This window comes from Mauremys mutica, chromosome 9 (genome assembly GCF_020497125.1).
Source record: "Mauremys mutica isolate MM-2020 ecotype Southern chromosome 9, ASM2049712v1, whole genome shotgun sequence".
Taxonomy (NCBI): Eukaryota; Metazoa; Chordata; order Testudines; family Geoemydidae; genus Mauremys; species Mauremys mutica.
The window spans coordinates 84,294,650-84,308,273 of record NC_059080.1 but is presented as its reverse complement, the minus strand read 5'-3'; the positions used below and the strand labels follow the sequence as shown (position 1 = coordinate 84,308,273).

The 13,624-nt window shown below is 42.2% G+C and overlaps 1 long non-coding RNA gene across 1 annotated transcript; it reads left to right on the top strand.

Annotated features, from left to right (window-relative positions):
- The first annotated feature begins 256 nt into the window (after nt 1-256).
- On the top strand, nt 257-9,027 carry LOC123377098. Its single transcript, XR_006582084.1, has 3 exons — nt 257-1,437; nt 2,066-2,183; nt 7,204-9,027. It is a non-coding gene; the product is annotated as an uncharacterized LOC123377098 (long non-coding RNA).
- Nucleotides 9,028-13,624: the final 4,597 nt, after the last annotated feature.

Here is a 13,624-nt window from a genome sequence, read left to right as displayed (position 1 = left end):
GCTGGGGCGGCCCGATCAGCGGAGATCAGCGCGCGCTGGTGCTACAACTAACCCAACGGGGGCAGGGCCGTTGGCGGCTCCCGGGGCAGCGGGCGGCGAAGCGCGCCCCCAGGTAACGGCGCGAGGCCTCTACTCGCACGTGTCCTACTAGGGACACCCCCACGGCTGCTGCCTGCCTGGAGCTCCCCCGGGCAGCGGCTCCCCCAGGCGCACACCCGACCCGGGCGTTATCCCGGCCGCGGACCCAGCAGCCATGGCACCGGTATCACCGCGCGCAGGTACCTGCCTCGCGCGCCCCCCACACCTTGCGCCTGTCCCTCCCCGAGCGGGGCGGGGCTCGGCCGCTTCCTCCTCCCCAGAACCTCGGAGGGAACCAGCCGCCTACAAGCCCCAGCAGCCTGTGCGCTTCCGCCTCCCTTGTAATAGGCAAGAACCAACCCCAAGGCTGCTGGGGGCTGTAGTCTGGGGAGCAGGCTGGGCGCCTAGCAGCAGAGAGGACTGAAGACGCCTGGCCCTGCCTAGCAACAGGCTGGGCCTAGATAGGGTCCAGCCCTGCTGGAGTGACTGGGCCCAAGCCCCAGCCTGCCCACCACAACTTCTTCAGCAGACAGAGCAGCAGCTCAGGCCTAGTACTAGGCTTTGCAATGCCCATGCAGCCAGCTCTCTTTCCATCTATGAGTGCCCCCATGATGACATAGGGGGGACTACAGGCCATCTCCATCCTCTGTAAAAGCAGCAAAGTATCCATCCTCTGGATACTCCACAGCCTCCCTGCTGCTACAACTCCTCCCCTCTTGGGTGGGTGAGGGGGGGAAATCAGGTCATCCACAGCTTTGACCTTTGCTGTAGCCAGCTGGTCAGAAGGGAATCACAGAGGTGAAGTAGGCTTGGGCTGTGTGAGGGGATGCCACTGGTAGGCATGCGGCTGGCAAGGCTTCTGGAAGTGCAGGACCCTATACAGCTGCATGGAAAACGTAGGGCTAAGGCTGCAACCAAAGCAAGTGGTGTGAGGGAGGCAGCCTTTGAAAGTCCTGGATCTGTCCCTCACCTGTCAGTGGTGTGAATCTATGTGTTAATTTAACATTGTTTTGCTATTGTAATATGATTAATAGATTTGATTCCCCTTCCTCACTCCTTTGCCTGACACTTCTCAGAAACATGGATCAAGCTCTGCTGTGAGACGATTAACTAGTTTTCTTCTTTTTTCTAATCACCTGTGCCTACAGCTGGTTCCACCTGTTACTAACCGTCACCAAAAAAATATCAGGGTTGATGTGGAGATATAAAGAGGAGCAGGGGTGGGATAGCCATCATCCAGCTGCCCAAGAGCAGAGAACTTTTGTCATTTTACGTACACACAGGAGTAACACTTTCTATGCTGCATATTCCTTATAATCTCTCATTAGAGCAGCCAGCAAGTGGCATAAGAAAAACATGGTAATGACAGCATAAGATCATTTTGGAATTGTAAGGTTTAACTGAGCTTTTCAGGGTAGGATTATTGCCTTCATGTTTGTACAGGTCTCACCACACTCATGTAGGCTACTGAGAGCAAATCATTTAAAAATCGTGACAACAAGCACCATAGCAGCAATGTTACATATTACCATACTGGCTTAGACTAATGAAAATTAAAAAATAAAATAAGCAAATAGGGAACCACTTACTAGCATTCAGCCTATTAAACAATGTACAAAAGAAACAGGGCAAGATTTCCAGTTGCCAAAGAACAAAATCAATTTTAAACTATTATCAGCAAAAACTATCAAGTGGAAGTTGTATGTGAAGGTTGTTTGTGAAGAAAGATGATAGCTGTATGTTATTTCTGCTGCAAATTATGAGGAATGATTTCCAAGTTTAGTAAATTTATGGTAGGATCTGACTACCAATTTGAAGAAGGATACTGCTTCACCTAACAATTTACAAACTATAATAAGCCTAGATGAAAAGTGTATCATGGAGCTTCTAGAAACACATAATACAACTGACAAGCAATGCTGGAGAAATACCAAACAATTTTTTTTCCTAAAAGCAATATCTTTCACTTGTCTCTCACCTCCATCAGAAAAGTCTCCCTTCAGCATATTTGTTTGTAATCCATAAGGATGTATCCAAGGAAGAGGAAACTTGCTTGGTTAGTTCTGCCAAGATCAGCATATACATATCAACCCAAGGAAAATCAGGTAAGTTCCTGATTCTGTATGTGGGGATGTGTGTGTGCGCGCAAGTGTGCATCCAAACAGCAGGAAGTTAATAGCTAATGTTAGGTATAATTATGATAGTATATTGCACTTATAGCACTTTTCACCTGAGAATCACAAACCACTACACTTTTTTTGGTATTATCCCCTTTTTACAGATAGGGAAAATGGAGCTTTAAAAGGTCAAGTGACTTGCTCAAGGTCACATAGCAAACCAATTGCAGAGTCTGAAACAGAATTCAGGCCACTTTGACTCCAAATCCTATGCTACAGCTAGTTGACTGTATAGCCAATCTGAAAAAGGAACAAATGTTGATCCTGATAAGGATTTACATAATCTATTCTAACGATACATTTGTAGTAGTCTCTAAAGATGAACAGGCATGTTGCAGTTTTTATAATATAAAGGCCAGCAGTATAGTTGTAACCCTACAGCAGGGGTGGATAACCTGTGGCTCCGGAGCCACATGCAGGTCTTCAGAAGTTAACATGCGGCTCCTTGTGTAAGCACCGACTCCAGGGCTGGTGCTACAGATGCCAAGATACCAATGTGCTGGGGGGTGCTCACTGCTCAACCCCTTGCTCTGCCACAGATCCTGCCCCCACTCCACCTCTTCCCCTGAGTCTGCCATGCCATCAGTCCTCCCCCCAGAATCTCCTGCATGCCACAAAACAGCAGATTGGGAGGTGCAGGGAGAGAGGGGGATGTGCTGATAAGCGTGGCTGCCAGTGTGTGGGAGGCTCTGGGAGCAGTGGGGATCTGATAGGGGAGCTGCTGATGTATTACTGTGGCTCTTTTGCAATGTACATTGGTAAATTCCGGCTTCTTCTCAGGCTAGCCACCCCTGCCCTTCTGTAAGAGCTTCTGAAACTCCTAAATAGCATATGAAATAAATATATTTTGCAATCAACTTTGCCTCCTTCTTGTGGAAATGCTGAAATCAACACTGCTAAAGATACACATTTCTTCTTACAACTCCTATTTCAGGACAGTGTTACTGCACTCCTACATCTTTAATAGCTTCACTCTTAGTGATTGAGGTGTATTTGTGAACACTTAAAGTTGTGTGGCTATGCTTAGATTGCATCTTCATCTGTTTCCAAGGGACACTTGGTGCTCATCAAAATCTTGTCACAAAGCTCACATTGAGTGCTTTATAGTGGAGTGTACAGTACAAATTGAGATTATTTCTAAAAAGAAGAAGAATTAGAAATTCAGGTACCTTCACACTTTTGAAACAAGTTGTAAAGCCTGGCATTGCTGCAGTTTTCTGAGTAAATACTTTTTACTGCATACAGCACTTTGGAGGGAAGTGTTGCATTGTGACAATGACAAGAGTAAGAACACAAATCTGATACTGTTGTCAAAAAGAGCAACTATAGGTGGTCCTCATGCTCTCTTGCAGCATGTGTACCTTTAACTTATTAGAGCAGTAATGCCATTATACTTACGGAAAACATTCCTGTTGATTGCTGGAACATTTGCTCCAGAAATAAAGGAAACTCACCAATTCCCTAAGATAGAGATGGATTCTGGTTACAGGAGGCCCTTTCACAGATTATAATCTTTCCACTATCCTTACATAGACCACTTTAAATTTTTTATATGGAATGGGTGGAATCCCTTGCCTCACTGCAAACAAAATCTCATCCCTCCTGCAGCCTGACATTAACAAAATGGCAATTCCAAAACCAATAAGACATGAAACTCCAGACTAAATATTCTTCTCCAGATTTGGCTATCCCTGTGCTTTGTCTTAGGCCTGGTCTACACTAGGGTGCGGGGTCGATGTAAGATGCGCAACTTCAGCTACGCTATTCCCATAGCTGAAGTCGAAGTATCTTATTTCAATTTACCTCCCGTCCTCACGGCGCGGGATCGACGGCTGCAGCTCCCCGTGTCGACTCCGCTACCACCGCTCGCCCTGGTGGAGTTCTGGAGTCGAGGGGAGCGCATTCGGGGATCGATATATTGCGTCTAGATGAGATGCGATATATCAATCCCTGATAAACCGATCGCTGCCGCCGATCCGGCAGGCAGTATAGACATACCCTTAGTCTAAATTGTCTCTAGAGGTTTTAGCTGCTCCTAGGGCTTTTTCCTTCAGGACCTGTCTGGTCCAAACCCTAGGTGTCTTCTTAAATCTTTATTTTGGGTGCGATAAGCCAGCTGCACCACTGAGTCAGCAAAACCCACTTAACACTTTCCCAAGAGGGTCAACACCTGCTAACGGAGATGGGTGTTTCAGGCAAGCTCTACCAAAGTTACAACATACCACCTTTTCACGGTATTATTTTAAGATAGCAATATAGTTATTGATCAGCTCCTAAATTACTCATAAAAAGTAACAGGAAAAAGTCAAATACAATCTAACTGCAGCATCATTCTTTTTCTGCATATGTCAGGTCATAAGTAAAAGGTGCTAGAGGAGAAAAATAGGTCTTGCTTTTCATAAGTGATGTTTTAAAGAGAAAAATTTTAGAACATTCAGCATATTCTCTGACCATAACAGTAAAGTCTCTAGTGGAATTACAGCACTACAAGACATTAAATTTGTCTTCTAAAATTGCTTTAACTATAAGGAACTAAAGTTTATGTGTGCCTGTCAGGAATTTCTCTCTTTTCTGTCTCTGATGCAGGAAGTTATTTTTACTAGAACAAATTTAAAATGAACAGAATTTTAATATTTCCAAATTTTTCAGAATATCAATTTTTAATCTCATAGGATTTTCCAGTTATCTTAGTGTGGATTCTTCCTTCCCCTCTTCTCTCCCCCCCCAACCCTAATCCCACAGGTCCAATCTTGCAAACACTTAGGCACGTGAATAGCTTTGCTCATGTGAGTAGTCCCACTGACTTCAATAAAATTACATGTGTGTGTAAATGTTTGCAGGATCCTTAAGACTGTCAGTGTCTGAGGTTCAGGTTGCATGAACATTGACAGGTATACAGAGTTTGACCCAATTGTTCACTCTGTTACTCAGTTCATTGTACAGTCCAATTCCCCTTCCTACAATATAGGCAAATTTAGCATCCAGATGCCCAGCAGATACTGAGTATTTGTTAACTCCCTGAGAATTGAAGTGCTACTTAGTGTCTTTCACTGAAACCTCAGTTGGCAAAATGGTGCTTCTGCGTTTACACACATCTCCTGGGATCAACATAAGGGAGTGAACAGAAGGGGCAGAAGGTCAATACAATAGTGGAGAAATAGAGGCAAACACCCAAGGAACACTTTTTTTTCCTCTGTCCACATGGGCAAGTTACAAGGCCAACAGCAGTCAAACTTTAAATATGATTTATCCATGTCTTCATTTTGAAATCTCCCCACAAGGTTTCCAATTTTTTCCTAAATAAAGCACAATTTGGTCTTACACATTTTATATCATGTTCTAATCACCTACCTCTCTAAAATGTACAATAGCTTGAATAATTCGGAGTCTTGCACATGCATCTGAAAGCAAAATATGGCCTATAAATTACAAATGATAATGAAGGGAAAACGACATGCATTGCTCTCCAGAAATGGACCACTTTTTCCGTCTTAGGGAGTGCCACTGACAGCTCTGAGAGGGGGATGCATCCAACCCTCCCTGCAAAAGTGAAAGTCATTCAGTCAATCTACAGATATTCAATAATCAGGAAAGGAGCAGAGGGGAGACCGTTCATTCTCAGAGACTGATTCTGTTGTTGATTTTATCGCCCAGTTACTACAAGAATGAGCACACATGAGATAGGAAGTGGGGTTAAGGAAAGTGAAGGGCCCTCAGAATGTACAAAGTCACCAAGGGATGTTTTGTAAAATATCCAAGGGAAACAAGGGCACTCCCAGCATTTCAGGATAGGGCTCTTAAGATATCATCTTGTCAAAATGATTACCTTGTTAGTCACCTGTACCGTGCCATGTCTGTCAGTGACACTATGTAACAAACAATAAATTATGCAATCTGCAATTTTATAGGGTTTTTAAGTAATTAATCATGGCTTCTGACAGAGCCCAGAAAGCAATGCAACCTATTTAAGCAGGATGGCTCCTGCAGGTTCTGCTGCCACACTCATTTGTACTAACACAATGATTTCAGCTTACAGCAGTAAAATGTAGATGTGTGCATCAGGAGTGGATCATGTCCTTTACTTTGACCCCCTGAACCTACTATATTGCATATGTTCCCACAGCAAGACTTAGTGAGACTAACTCCAACACTAAGGAAAAGACTAAATACACATGGGTTGTCTGTGCACTGAAGAGAAAGCTAATTCACCCCTCGCTGCTGTCATGTCTAATACTAAGGGATTATGGTACTCCTGTTTTACAATTCTCTCACCTTAATCAGCAACTCCTACCAGCCCTTTCAAATTGGATGCTTTTGGATTCTACACTTGCCCCCGTCACCTCTCCTTGTCACAACACTGATTATCCTATTCACAGTGAAACTGCAAAGCAGAGACACAAATCATGTTTATGTCTTCTGTATGGCAAAAAGAAACACAAGTTACAGAAAATATCTATGCAGCAAATGGAGGAGCATCCCTCTGCTGGAAAGTGATACAACACTTGCCATGCAAGCTGTTATTGAAGGAGGGAAGGTGACAGCTTCATTCCCTTCCTCCATGTGCTGTCCATGCTGCTGCTTCTATTGCTCCTTCTACTGCCGCTATACTGGCTCTGCTTTATTCCCCAGGACATTGAAAACAGTACAGTAACTTCCTCTATTTGCTGCACTGCAGGCAGAGTTTACAGCCAGGATTTATTCTCACCTGAACCTTGACCTCTATAAAAAATGGACACAGACTGTGCTCATGTCTCTTGGCTGAAGTGGCAGTACAAAAACATTTTCTCTATGCTCCTACAACACTGTGTGGTCTCTCTCTTAAATATAATGAATGAACATTGTCACCTAATGAAGTCATCTCAAAGATTTAATTTCCCATTAAAACTAATGGTGTTTTTTTAAAAAGAGAAAACCTCAAATCCAACCTGTTTTTTGTTTCTGGGTGCAGGAGGAACAGAGGTGTTCAATTCTGCTTTGGTGTACATCAGATGCATTGTCCTGGGAACATCCCTGCAAGATTCCTAAACAGAAGTTTGGAACAACTACAGGAGGGAGTGTCCAGTGATTCCCTCCCAGATTTTACACTGAACCTGGTGGTTGCCAGGAAAGGACTTTGGGAATGTGGTCAGTGCTATGCGAATATGCATATAGCACAACACAGCCTATAGTTGATGTACCTCACTAGCAAGTGTTCTTACAGAGTTTTCATGTACCCTTATCAAAGTGGCAGTGTGATTACACAGAGCCATTTTAAGGGGCGTGTATAAGCCTGGAAAGTTCCCCACAATAGTGGGACCCTTCCGCCACTTACACTAGGAGCGGGGTCAGTGGCCGCCCTGCCCGTCCGGAGAGTGAAATGAACCGGTTCCTCCCCCCACAGCCCGGCTGTTCTGGACATAAGTGGCTCTGCTCTGGTGACTCCCGATAAAAAGAAAAAAAAAGTCTCATTGCCTTAATTTAAGGAGGTGCCCAGTAACCTAGAATAGTTTTCAGATTCCAGTTTGCAGGGCAAGGAATTAGACGAATGGGTGCTCTAGAAGTATTTCCTAGCACCAAGGAATGAAGCACTTGGCCAGGTTGCTCTCTAATGACATACCCTGACTCACAGGATCACTCAGAACAGCAGTAACTTGCAATGGAAGTGGCATTCCAAGTTAGTATGCATTTCCAGGAAGAAATAATACGTGAAGCTGTGGATCCCCTCCCACTCCTCCCTCTGGCTAGATGATCAACAGCTACATATAGCTCACATATAGTGGCTACACTCAGAACCTACCCTTCTTTAGCTACCTTTCCCTTCCATGCAGCCCACTTGCCTTTCCCTGTATGATCACAAACTTTCTGCTTTCCAGTATGATGCAAAAAAGCAAAGCAATCATAAGGATGTAAAAGCTAACAATATCTTGGCTTAATAACAATGAAGCGGTGGCATAATAGCCATTAAGTATCTGAAAGGTGTAAACACAAGGGGGGTATTTAAGATAATATAACTAGGAATAAGGGGATAAACATTAAGAAAAGGGAGAATTTATACTTAATATCAGGAAAATTGTTCTGACTATTCCACCATGAAAAGGTTACAAAATAATCTCCCAAGGAAATGGTGGAACACCAATCATTTGAAACTCTTATAAATAGACTGAAAAAAGCACCAGAAAACATACTGCAGGGAACAATCCTGCATAGGCCTATTTCTATCACCTGAAAAAGGTCTATGATAATACTTTGCCCTTATATAATAGTCCTCAGACAACCCCAAAATACTTTAACATGAATCAAGCCTCAGACTAAAGCTCCAAGTCCCATTCATTCCATAATTCTGCAGTTGAAGAATTTGACACAGAATCTACCCCTTGCTGGAAAATTGTGCTCCAGATTTTTCAGTTGAAATGAAGTGGCCACAAAATATTATTCATCCCAATATAAATGTGGCTCTTCTTGTTAACCATACATTTTTTTTCTGAATCCTGCTAAGTAGTTGGTCTTGATATCTTCTGGTATTGAGTTCCACAGGTTAATTATATGCAATATTAAAATGTATTTCCTTTTAGAAGTTTTTTTTTGCCTTTAAATTCCATTAGATATCACTTGTTCACATGTGCTTTGTCTATTTTATGTATAATTAAGTATAGCTCTATCATGTCACTTCTGATTCCGCTCCTTTCTAAATAGTCCCAATTGTTTCTCTCTTGTCAAATGGATAAGATTATTAATATTTTCCTTCTTAGTCACCTTCTGATTCCCACCTCTATTTCTGCAAAAATAGTGAGATTAACTTTTTGCAAAAAGAGGATGAGGGGAAAAAAATCACTTTAAGACAGTCTAAAATTACTAAATATTTTGCTAATCTTACCATTTCAGGTACAGGATTGCTAAGCGATCGCAAATGGGAAGGGAGATGATCTGTGCAATTAGGAATGAGTGTGTAAGTGGTCCATGAGTCACTATTATGGTGTGGCTCACCCTATGAAAATGTTTGAGAACTGCTGACTTAAGGGGGGGATAGCTCAGTGGTTTGAGCATTGGCCTGCTAAACCAAAGGTTGTGAGTTCAATCCTTGAGGGGGCCACTTAGGGATCTAGGCCAAAAATTGGTCCTGCTAGTGAAGGCCAGGGGCTGGACTCAATGACCTTTCAAGGGCCCTTCCAATTCTAGGAGATTGATATATCTCCAATTATTATTAATTAAGAGAGCATCAGGGCATTACTGGTTCAGATAGCTACCATAAATAAGCACATTAGCAGGATGTTTCCAAAATATTCATATTTAAATAGTAATAAGGTTTCAAAGTTGATGCCCTTCTGAGACAAATTAAGGTGTTCACACTTCCTTCTGATGCTTGTTAGTCCTTCTGGAGGCAGACTCAGAAAGGCAAGACTATGCAAACTTTGGATAATCAAGGCTTTGGACTCTTTATTTAAAGCCTGCAGAGCCTGTGTCCCTGTGGCCTGGGCTAAGGCCTGCTGAGATCTACTCTACCTGGTAGAAATTTCTATGCAGAAGCCCTTAGGTGTATAAAGGCTTAATCTAGCTAGTGTCCTTTTCCTGCCACTCCCTTTTCCTCACTGAGATGAGCCAGTTGGCAACTTCCATTGTCCAGGCCATACTTCTGACCATGTAAATGACAGGGGCTTTTGGATAATTGATGGTTGGATATACTGTATTTATTCTGCAGTGAAGATACTCTACTATATTAGTTATACTGTACTGCATTAGTCTGCACTCTGCAAGCAGTCTTCACAAGCAGAAAGGTTTTTTTTGTTTTTTTTTCAAATGAAGGCTTAGAAGCTGGAAAATCATTCATTCATTGAAATACCCTAAATCTGCCAAACTTGGATTCTTTGTGTGCTTATTTCAAATCCTACTTATGTCTTTATGTTTCTGAAAACAAAAAAAGCAGAATAAAATAAAGTAGAATATACTACATCCCTATATTAATTACTGCTTAAAAGATGGGACAGCTTGCACCTCTCTAGTGTGTCAGCTCAATAGTTTTCCTCAACAAAAGTCAGTGCTGTCCATTGATAGTAATTACTAACATTTTACAGAGAAGGGAGGCTTCCTTCATATTTTATTCTTGTAATGATTAAGATAAGAAAGACTCAGTGTGAATGAGAATTTGAGAAGGGTTTTCTTTATCTTCATAAATTTTCTACCAGCAACTTTCAACAAGTCCTCTGCATGTCCGCACTACCAATATAATCTGTAGTGTTGCTTTTTCTCTTCAACTGAATGTAACAAAAGTTCAGTATTTTCCCTTATATGTGGATCTTAAACTGATTCTTTATTCAGATATTTTACTACATCTGTCCTAGAATCATAAAATATCAGGGTTGGAAGGGACCTCACAAGGTCATCTGGTCCAACCCCCTGCTCAAAGCAGGACCAATTCCCAACTAAATCATCTCAGCCAGGGCTTTGTCAAGCCTGACTTTAGTGTGTTTTTTTTGGGTTTTTTTTAAGGAAGGAGATGCCACCACCTCCCTAGGTAACCCATTCCAGTGCTTCACCACCCTCCTAGTGAAATTTTTTTTTCACCTAAATCTCCTCCACTGCAACCTGAGACCATTACTCCTTGTTCTGTCATCTGCCACCACTGAGAACAGCCAAGCTCCATCCCCTTTGGAAGTCCCCTAGTCCTAGTTTCACTAATTCTATAGAATAAAAAGTAGAAAACTAGTTTTGAATAGTCAAGTCGACATTTGAGACTGGTTATCAAATGCCTCTGGGGAATTTATATAAAGATATGAAACAAAGGCCCACTAACTTGTGTACATTTTAATCTTTTCAAGGACACTCATTTATTAAATTTACATGAATCTGTTCCTTTCCTACAGCGAGAATGAGAAGTCATCTATAAAACTGAGAAACTTCCAGTTAACTCTAATTTTACCTTCACAGCTTTACCATAAAAATCCCATGTTACAGCTGTATACCTTTCTACAACCCATGTAAATTGGACAGGAGTCTCTAGCTTGTCAGTGCCATAGGATGCCAATGTTAAAGGAGGAGTCACTGGTGAGCTGCACAAGCACTCACTCCCTCAACAGGAGCTGCTGCTGGCCAGTGAGTTAACTTGTCTCCTGCATGGCAACAAAATATCACTTGGCAAACCATGAATTGGTGGTGCCTTTTGTATACATCAAAGCAGATTTAACTATTTTCGCACACCAGATGTTAACACTTCATTTGTTATAAGTGTAAGCCCTGTGGCCAGAAACTTCAGACGGAAAGTGCTCTCAACACCATCCATTGATGAAAAAAGAAAAGTACTGCCTTACAGAGCTTTATTTGCATAGGCTACTTATCTGCAATCCTCTAGTGACATTTGGGGAATCACCATAACTGGAAACTGAATTTTGGGAAGTAATGGGTTCACAGAGAACGAGAGAGATACTTCTGACCACAAAGTAAGAAGTCTGTTTCCAAACAGCCAGGATTCTGCTCAAGGGTCCTAAGCATGCCTAGTTTCTTGCCCATGGGAACTTTACTGCAAGAGATAATACAGATTGAGGACTTTGCTGCAAGAGATGATGCACAGTACAGGAGCTGAGTGGACTCTGGCAAGGCTCTGCCTACCCACCACATTAATAAAGCTCAGTTGCTCAGCTGGATGGTGGTGCCTCCTGGTGGGACCAGCAAGTAGCTCCCTTGGAACTTTAGACAGACCCAAAAAGAGCTACTCATTGATCCAAAATATGAGTGGGGTTTGGTGAGGTGGTGTCATCAAGGGACATTCTCATTGTTGAGTGGGAAGGGAATTAGATGGAGTTACTACCAAAGTTACTAGAAGAAGGTAAAAAGAACAGGAGTATTTGTAGCACCTTGGAGACTAACAAATTTATTTGAGCATAAGCTTTCGTGGGATGAAGTGGGCTGTAGCCCACAAAAGCTTATGCTCAAATAAATTTGTTAGTCTCCAAGGTGCCACAAGGACTCCTGTTTTTTGCGGATACAGACTAACACAGACTCTGAAACCTAGAAGAAGGTATTTTACTCTATCTTAATATCTATTCTGCTGCCTTGTTTCCCCAAGTTTATGGCTGCTTCCCTCTAACTTAATAATGCTTACTAATGATTTCATTGTTTGTACACAGTCTTAGAGTGCTTCTGATGGGAAAGTTCTGTCTGTTCAGAGCACCCAGGAAAGGCGCTTTTAATTTTCCCACATTTCTGGGTGGCGGCTAGACCTTTATTTTTTTCCAATAGGGACCCTATATATATTGAACCTGGCCCTTCTTGCTGCCATTTAGCAGTTGGCAGAAGGGTTACATAAATCTCATCTTTTCAGCATAAGTTTTGCCATGGCTATTTTGGAGGCTGTGGTAATCCAAGCTCTCTCTCATATACTTTGATTTCTTAGCCAATGATAACCAAGTAATGCTCAACATTCAAACTAGACTGGAAGTGGGCTGGGAGTCTGGGACACCCTTTGGAAACATTCTGAAATCTGTAGAACTACATTTAGTTTCTACAAATTATGTCCCCTATCCCACAAAGCTCTTAAACACATGAAGAGTCATGCTGACTTCAAGCATGTGCTCTGGTAGATGGGGCCCTCTGGCACTTACCTTGTAATGTAGATATAGACAGTTTGAGTCACCCAAGTAATCCGATTGAAGTCAACAGGACTACTCACACAAGTAAAACTACACCTGTGCTGAAGTGTTTGCACTGTTCAGCACTGCTTCCAAGCTAAGAGCCTCCAGGTTATCTGCAAATGTAAAACATCAATAGCATGGACACTAAAATGGAAAGATCACTTATTGCAGAAATAGAAAGCATAAATACTGAACATGGTTGTTATAAGATAGCCACTGAGTCCTTATTAAATGGATGTATGTGTGCTTGTAACATTTCTATTTATGGCCTCCTGTGTGCCTGTTAACTGTCTAACCCTTGTTTACACTGATGTTACTGCTTGTGCACTCATTTTCTTTAAACAGATATTTAATCATTAGAAATAACTTGTCCTGCTAGTTCTAGTTTCTGAGTCACACAGCTCCACATAATGGATGTTAAAAACAAGACAAAAAATTAAACTAGTCCTATCAGGCATAATTTTTCTGTCATGCTGCTGAACTGTATTATGCATCATTCACTTTTCTTTAAGTCCCTCTAAGTCACAGGTTCTCAACCCATACAAAGGGTCAGAGCAGGTGTTGAAGGGCATAATTGCCTTCCTTGTCAATATGGTTAGATGTAGGTCCTGAAACACTTTAAAATTGTACCCTGGGGTCAACATGGAAAAGTTGAGAACCATTGTGGTTTTATTTATTTTTGCATTACAATAGTGCCTAGAAGCACTAACTGAGATCAGAGCCCTATTGTGCATGGTACTGTTCTGATTAGTAACAGTCTCTGTCCCA